The sequence below is a fragment of the Ochotona curzoniae genome, unplaced genomic scaffold (assembly GCF_017591425.1).
Source record: "Ochotona curzoniae isolate NIBS_2020 unplaced genomic scaffold, NIBS_Ocur_1.0 contig_3255, whole genome shotgun sequence".
Taxonomy (NCBI): Eukaryota; Metazoa; Chordata; class Mammalia; order Lagomorpha; family Ochotonidae; genus Ochotona; species Ochotona curzoniae.
Genome location: NW_024465777.1, coordinates 5,799,503 through 5,807,001, shown reverse-complemented (window position 1 = coordinate 5,807,001; position 7,499 = coordinate 5,799,503). Strand labels below are relative to the sequence as shown.

Genomic DNA, 7,499 nt, shown 5'->3' with positions numbered 1-7,499 from the left:
CTTCAGTGTGCAGTGAGGACACTGGTGGTCAGTTTCATGTCATTGCTTAAAAACAAAACCTGCAAAAGAGGGGAGGATGGGATAGGGAAAAGCAGATGGCCCAGGGAGAGATCCAAAGTCCTCCTCACCACAGTTTCTTGCATTCAGGATGCTGTCTCCTGCCACTGAGGCTACAAAGCTCTGTTAGAAGGAATTTAGTTGCTCACATTCCACCCACATAAGATGTTCTCAGTGTGTGTGGCTTAGAAGAAAGAGAAGGGGTGTCCTGGGCCCAGTGCGATAGCCTAGTGGCTAAATCCTCGTCTTGCATGTGTTGGGATCCCATAGGGGGCATTGGTTCATATCCTGACTGCTCCATTTCCCATCCAGTTTTCTGCTTGTGGCCTTGAAAAGCAGTGGAAGATGGCCCAAAACTTTGGGATGCTGAAGCAACATGCAAAGCCCAGAAGAAGCTCCTGATTCCTGGCTTCGGATTGGCTTAGTTCTGCAGTTGCAGTCACTTGAAAGTGATCCAGCGGATGGAAGTTCTTTCTCTCTCTCCTGCTCTCTGTAAATCTGACTTTCCAATAAAAATAAATAAATATTCATGAATTTGCATGTCATCCTTGCGCAGGGGCCATGCTAATCTTCTCTGTATCGTTCCAACTTTAGTATATGTGCTGTCGAAGCGAGCACAAAATAAATAATCTTAAAGAGAGAGAGAGAAAGAAAGGGATGTCCTTTCACTCCACAGCTGTTCAGAGATCTGGCATGCACTGCAAGTTCAAGTAAGACACACACACACACATGCCCCATGAAGTGGGAGAGGTGGGCTTTAATTTTATTTAGAGTCTGCTTTCTATTTAAAGAAACATTCCGAGCACAGGCATGCATATACAATACACAAAGTGGTGAAGTTTATTTAAAAGTTGAGAAAGCAGTTCACCTCGGGGCCTGAGTGAAGGAAGTTTCCACCAGCCTGGCGGTTACTGGGAGTATCCAAGCCAGGTTGGACTCAATGCTTGAGTCCCTGCCTACAGCCACCGCTACCATGCGTGAGCAAGTCCTGGGCTTGCCTGGGCCTAAGAAATTTCTCCCTTCTTGGCAAGTACGCTGTGAGGGGATCTCTGGGGAACAAAGACGGGCCTGGCTCTGCCCACTGGCTGCCTGGCGGTGAGCTCTGGGGTCTTGGGGGTCTTGTTGCCTACGTACGTCCTGAATGAGGCCACTTTGTGTGTTGGTAAGGAATCAATCCTGAGGGACTCCAACAACAGGATCACTTTACGTGAAGGTAAGTGAGGGGACTCAGACCTGGTGGTTTGGAGGGAAAGGCCGATGATCTGTATGGGTGATTGATACACCAGTGTGCATGTGAGTCCTGTGTAGGACTTGTTATCACCAAACAATGTTGACCACCACACACCAGTCCATGTGAAAGCTAAGGCTATTATTGGGGTCTCCTGTCCTGCGGAAGAAATCACCCGACACTGGAGAGTGTCTCAGAGGCGCTTTATTCAGACCTTCCATTAAAACCGTTATGTCCTTTAAATCCGTTACGCAGAAGCCCCTCCCCTGCCAAGCCCCTGGCTTATATGTCAATCCTGTCCAATCAGCTTAAAGATCACCAGGGCACACCAATCAGGGCAAAGGGCCAATCACAGGGCAGGAAATTGTCAGTGCCCCCAACAGGCTAGGGGCTTATCTACCAGGGCTAGATCCTAGTACCTCACAAAATGTCGGAACAGGGGATGGGTCACATTAGGCAGGGCCGTGACACTAACCAGCACACGAAAGAACCAGGTCTGGTTCTGGTAGATTCTGTGTGGGCCCAACACTGTGGAAATAAAGTCATACTGGTTGGCTCAAGAGTTGGGGTGGTGATGGGTTGAGCTAAATTGGGTGAACTTTTTGCTTCCAAGTTTGCTACTTCTTGCTTTTCCTGGGGGAAGGGGAGATAAAGGGGAACACCACTCATGACTTTCCACACGTCCCAGCACCCAGGGGTGAGGACCTGCCACCTCATATCAACCCAGAGTCTCCATGTGTACATATTCCGAAAGTGCTGTCCAAGTGGTTTGGATAGTTCTGAAACGCTGCCGAGGATGATGTCATCCTCCCAGTGTCCATTGGCTCCATTCACCGAGATTGTTTGCTGTTATCATTTGTTTGAGGGAGTTGTCCAGTTAGTTCTGTTCTTCTGCTACAGCACCAAATGAGCTGCCATATTCTCCTTTTACAACAGGGCCTTGTCCACTGCTCTTTTTTTTTTTTTAAATAAGACATTTTCTTGCAGGCGAGTCCAAGTATCTGGGCCAAGGCAGCCCAAGCATCGCCAGATCCTCTACCTCTGGAGTTCAGGAACCTGGCACCCAGCTATCAAGCAGACCCCAGGACCCAGGACAGGAGACGCAGGCCCTGCCATATACCCCATCCCCACAAACCGAGAAGGAGAGCCCTAGGATCTGGGCCAAGCGGCCCACACCCCACCAGTTCTTCCATTCCTGGGGCTCAGGAACCCAGCCCCCACCACACCGGTGTGCCCCATGACCTGAACCAAGCTACCCGAGCCCTGTCAGATCCCTGTCCCTGGGACTCACATACCCGGACCCTGCTGGGAAGAGGCTGGCATGACTCACCTGACCTCAGCATCTGCAGTCTTATTGTACAGCCTGGCCTAGCCTAGTCTGCCCCCTGTTCCATCTCCTGCTGGTGGGTGCTGCAGCCTATCCCAACCCAGCGTGATTGCTGTCCCGGTCCTAATGTGAATTGGCTGGTGTTGTGGCCTGATCTGCTTCCTCCTCCCCCCCCCCACCTTGGTTCTCAGATCTGCCACTGGGTGTTATGTGCTGGCCTAGACTTGTCTGTCCCCAGACCTGATTCACATGTATGCTAGCTGCTACTGTAACCTGGTATTGTCTGGGCTGTTCCTTGCCTTGCTTTTTGCACTCATGGGCAGGGACTATATCCCAATGAAGGAGTTTCCCAAGCTCCTACATCGAGTCTCCTCCCAGTGACAGTTCTTGCACAAACCAGTGGATCATTGGCCAGGTTGACTTTGTCTACCTTCTGTCCTGCCTAACAAAAACAGTGGCCTTGCTCAACCAGCCAGATCCATTCTGGTTCTTGTTGTTGGTTGTTGCAGCCCACCGATACCTGGGCTTTCATGTAGTTAAGTAGGAGTCAAGGCCTAGTCTGGCTTGTTTTTCACCCAACCTGGCTCTCCCGAATACCAGTGGGGCCTGGAGTCAAGCCCAGTCTGTCGCTCTACTGTCCCAGTGCACACCCACGCTGGTGCAGTCTGTAACCATGTACAGCCAGGCCTGCTGCCCTTAATCCTACTTCATTCTCACCAGTGGGAACCCCAACCCAGCTGGGGTGCCCCCTTAGCTCCTCAGCAAGGCCTGACTCCATCCGTGGTTCTTGGGTGAGCCGGTAGAAATTGCAGTTCCACAGGGGTGAACCTACATTGCCCCCACAGATTCTGCCATCAGACCCACTGCTCTTTCATGCTTGTTCTCCCCTCCAAACCACTTTGGTGTCAGTCCCCTACATACATACAAATGTTGTGGATTTATCTATGGAAATTCCTTAGCTGTAATTTCTAACTTGGGCCTAAAAATCACAGGTCATCTCTCACTACCACCTGTGTGACCCCATCATCCCCCACCCCCCGTGAATCAAGACCCTAAAACCATGAGGGTGCTCCACTGTGCAGCTTGAGGGGCTTCACCCATCACCTTTGGCTTGGGTCCTTCGGGTTGAGGGGAGCCACACAGCCCAATTACAGGCACTTGTGTAAGTCAAAAAACCTTACTCCTAGGATGGGGTGTCCTGGAAGTCTGTGGAGCTTCTTTCCCCTACCCATGGAGCCAGTGTGCTCAGCTGTACATACCTGTGTGTGAAAGGAATGATCTTAGTTTTTAGAATTTCTAGGAAGGACAGTTGCCTTCGAGGCATGCTGTTTACTGTCTATATTGAAGTGATATGACTGGAATCCTGAGCTTTTGCATTGTAAATCTTTATTGAAGTAACTGGATCAAAATTTTAAACATTGTAAAATTTTTACCAGCTCTATGTCACAAAATAACCCCTCATTCTGTATTTACCCAATATCATGTAGCTATTGACTTTCCCATAGATACTTGCTATAAAAATCCCACAGTTCTTTTGTTCAAGGCTCTTCTTGCTCATGGCAAGAGGTTGCTCCTGAACGGGAAATTAAAATAATTTCACTTGCCTTTGAGTCTCGCTCGATTTCTTTGAACACAACATACACAACACAAATACACAGAGATGCATGCACTCAGAGACACACACAGATATACACAGAGACACACACACACAGAGACACAGAGACACACAGATGCACACACACAGATACAAAAACACACAGACACACACACAGATGCACACACATACACAGAAACTCACACAAGCATATACATAAACAGATACACACACACACATACTTAATTGAAGAGTGAGTGGACTAAAGGGAGAAAAGGATGGGGAAATACATACAGGGCACTTTTAGCACCCTTTTTTTTTTTTTGTCCTGGTCTCAGGAAGACCTCTTCCAGTCACTGATCTCTTTAATCCTGTCAGAAGAGGAGTGGCTACATGGCGTCTCCCATCCCAGGACCCAGGTGCAGTGAGACACCTGCTGGAAAGTGGGCTATGTGACTGACAGGCAAGCAGATAGGATTACACGGGTGGGATCTTATGGCTTCTAGCTGCTTCATCTAGCTACCCCATGCACCTGCCCTCAAACTGTAGCAAGTGGCAGCTACGTTAACAATCCAGGAGGGTTGGGTCCAGTGTAACGGCTTAATGGTTAATCCTTACCCTGCAAGTGCTAGGATCCCATATGGGCACTGATTCATGTCCCAACTGCTCCACTTCCCATCCAACGCCTTGCTTGTAGCCTCGGAAGGCAGTAGAGGACTGCCCAAAGCCTTGGGATCTTGAAACCGTGGGAGACACAAGGAAGAAAATTCTAGGCTCCTGGCTTCAGATTGGCTCAGCTCTGACCATTGCGGCCATTTGGGGAGTGAACCAGCAGATGGAAAATCTTTTTCTCTGTCTCTCCTTCTCTCTGTAAATATGATATGCCTTTCCAATAAAAATAAGTAAATCTTAACAAAAAAAAGTAAAAATCCAGGAGGGCTAAGTTTGCTACTCACCTAGACTTGAGAGCATCTACTGTGAATGTTTGCTCTTAACTCTGTGTCTGGAGATGCCAGGTTGACCACTGAAAATTGGTCCCTTGGGAATTTTTATGTCACAGAATCTGGCAGGTGCTGCTAAGGTCACATGTTGGCTGTATGGTCCTGGGCAAATTGCTTCACTTCCCCAAATCTCAGTGTCCTTATCGGTAACGCAGGTGTAATGTGGATTAGTTCCCCTCCCTTTCTTTTCCTAGAGGGTACTCGGGAACGTGGGCTGGGGTGTGGTCTTGAATGCCAGGGACCCTGGCTCTCCTCAGTGCCTATAGATGCCCACACCCGTCTCCCCAGCAGGCACACGTGTAGCTTCAGGCTGAGGGCCTCCACCCAGAAGTCACTTCACACACACTGCGGAGGTCCCCTGAGGGTCCTGGTGGAAGTTGGGGATGGTTGACGTGTTCCCCACAGGGCACCGTTTCTGGGTTACACTGCTCCTGGGGTCCACGTGAGGGAGGGGGATGTCTCATAACAGAGCATCTCCAAGTGCAGCAAGCCAGCCCTTCAGGAAGACAGTAGAGTCCCGGGGGCCTTGCGGTTCTCTGGATTTATCTCCTAGTTCTGTACTCACTAGTTGCTTGGCCTTAGGTAGCTGAGGGCCTGTCTCCAAACCTATTTCCCTGGTTGCAAAAGTGGAGAAGATGGTCACTGGTGTGTTGGCACAGCGGGTAAAGCCATGCCCTGTGTCCCTGACCTCCCGTATGGGCAGAGGTTGGAATCCAAGGTGATCCACATCTGATCCAGCTTCCTGCACATATACTTGGGAAAGCAGCCGAAGATGGTCTCAATGCTCCAGCCTCTGTACCCGCATGGGAGATCTGGAAGAAGCTGCTGGTTCCCAGCTTTGGCCTGGCACCCATATGGGATCCCAGCACATTTAAGGTGAAGATTCAGCCATTGAGCCATAATGCTGGGTCCTCATCTGGGTTATGCCATGGGTGGCAGACACTCAAGCACCTGAATCATCATCCATTGCCTCCCAGGATGAAAACTGGATTGGAAGTAGAGGATCCAGATATAAACTGACACTCAGGTATGAGAGGTAGATGGCAAATGGCAGCTTAAACTGCTGTGCCACAACGCTGACCTCCATAATCTCCTAAAAATTTTATTTATTTTTATTTGAAAGGCAAATTTTACACAGAGAGGGACAGATACGGGAGATAAGAATTGGTACTCATAAGATGAGAGAGAAAGGGATTCTCCATTTGCTGGGTCACTCCTTAAATGGCCACACATAGCCAGAGCTGAGCTGAAGCTAGGAGCCAGGAGCTTCTTCTGGATCTCTCACATCAGTGCAGGAGCCCAAGACCTTGAGCCATCCTTTGTTACCTTCCCAGGACACAGACACGGAGCTGGGTTCCAGCCAGTACTAGAACCCAGGCTCATTTGGGCTGGCGCCATAGGTAAACTATTAGCTTACTATCACATCATGCCAGACCCCATTATCCTCTGCTTGAAGTTCTCTCACTCTCTAAGGTTCCGTAACCCAATACTTTGTTGGTACTTGTGGGGTCCTTTATCATTAGCAAGTGACAGAAACCTTGACTTATTACACTGGCTTAAACAACAAGAAAAGTGCATTCTCCAGAGTGGAAGTCTAGATGAAGAGGGATTCAAAGGACAATATTAGAACAGGACCTACGTGCAAAACATTTAACAACTGGCACTGGCCTAGCATCGGCCATGTACAACAGATGCCAGAAGCAAGGTCCCAGTAGCTTCCTGCTGTGCCTGGCATTGACCTTCTAGTTACTGGAGGGCAGGCTGAGCAAGGACTCCAGAAGGCTGGTGGGGAGGCAGCAGGGAGCCACTCCTACCCCCTGGGAACCTTGGTGGCATTTACTGACCAGCAGAAGCAAATCAGCAACTGGTAGTCAGTCATGCCAGTGTGCATGGGAGATGATCGGCAGTCCTTAGCAGGATCCGGGTTTTCTCTTGATTTCCCTCTTTCTGTCATGCTATTCCATGTTGGCTCCATTTTCAACTTCCAGCTTCTCTTCCACAGTTACAATATGGCTGCCAATGGCTCCTGGCGTGACGTCTTTTTTATACCCAGGAAAGAGAAGTGAAACTCTTTGCTCCCCCAAATCTTATCATGAACCCTGAGAGTTGCTCTGATTGGGTGGGCTTAGGTCACATGCTCAATCCTCACCACTCAGTGTGACCAGGGTGTAGCGGGGAAGCTGGCTTGGTGAGGCCACCTGGTCTACTTCCTCAAGCTCACGTTGCTAAGCTTCATTGACGTATGTGGATGTAAAGGAAGGCTGGTTTTCTCAACACAAAGTTGGAGTACTC

General features: G+C 49.4%; 1 non-coding gene across 1 annotated transcript; it reads right to left on the bottom strand.

Annotated features, from left to right (window-relative positions):
- Positions 1–568: 568 nt before the first annotated feature.
- LOC121156163 lies at positions 569–675 on the bottom strand. The gene has a single exon (XR_005883805.1). It is a non-coding gene; the product is annotated as a U6 spliceosomal RNA (small nuclear RNA).
- Positions 676–7,499: the final 6,824 nt, after the last annotated feature.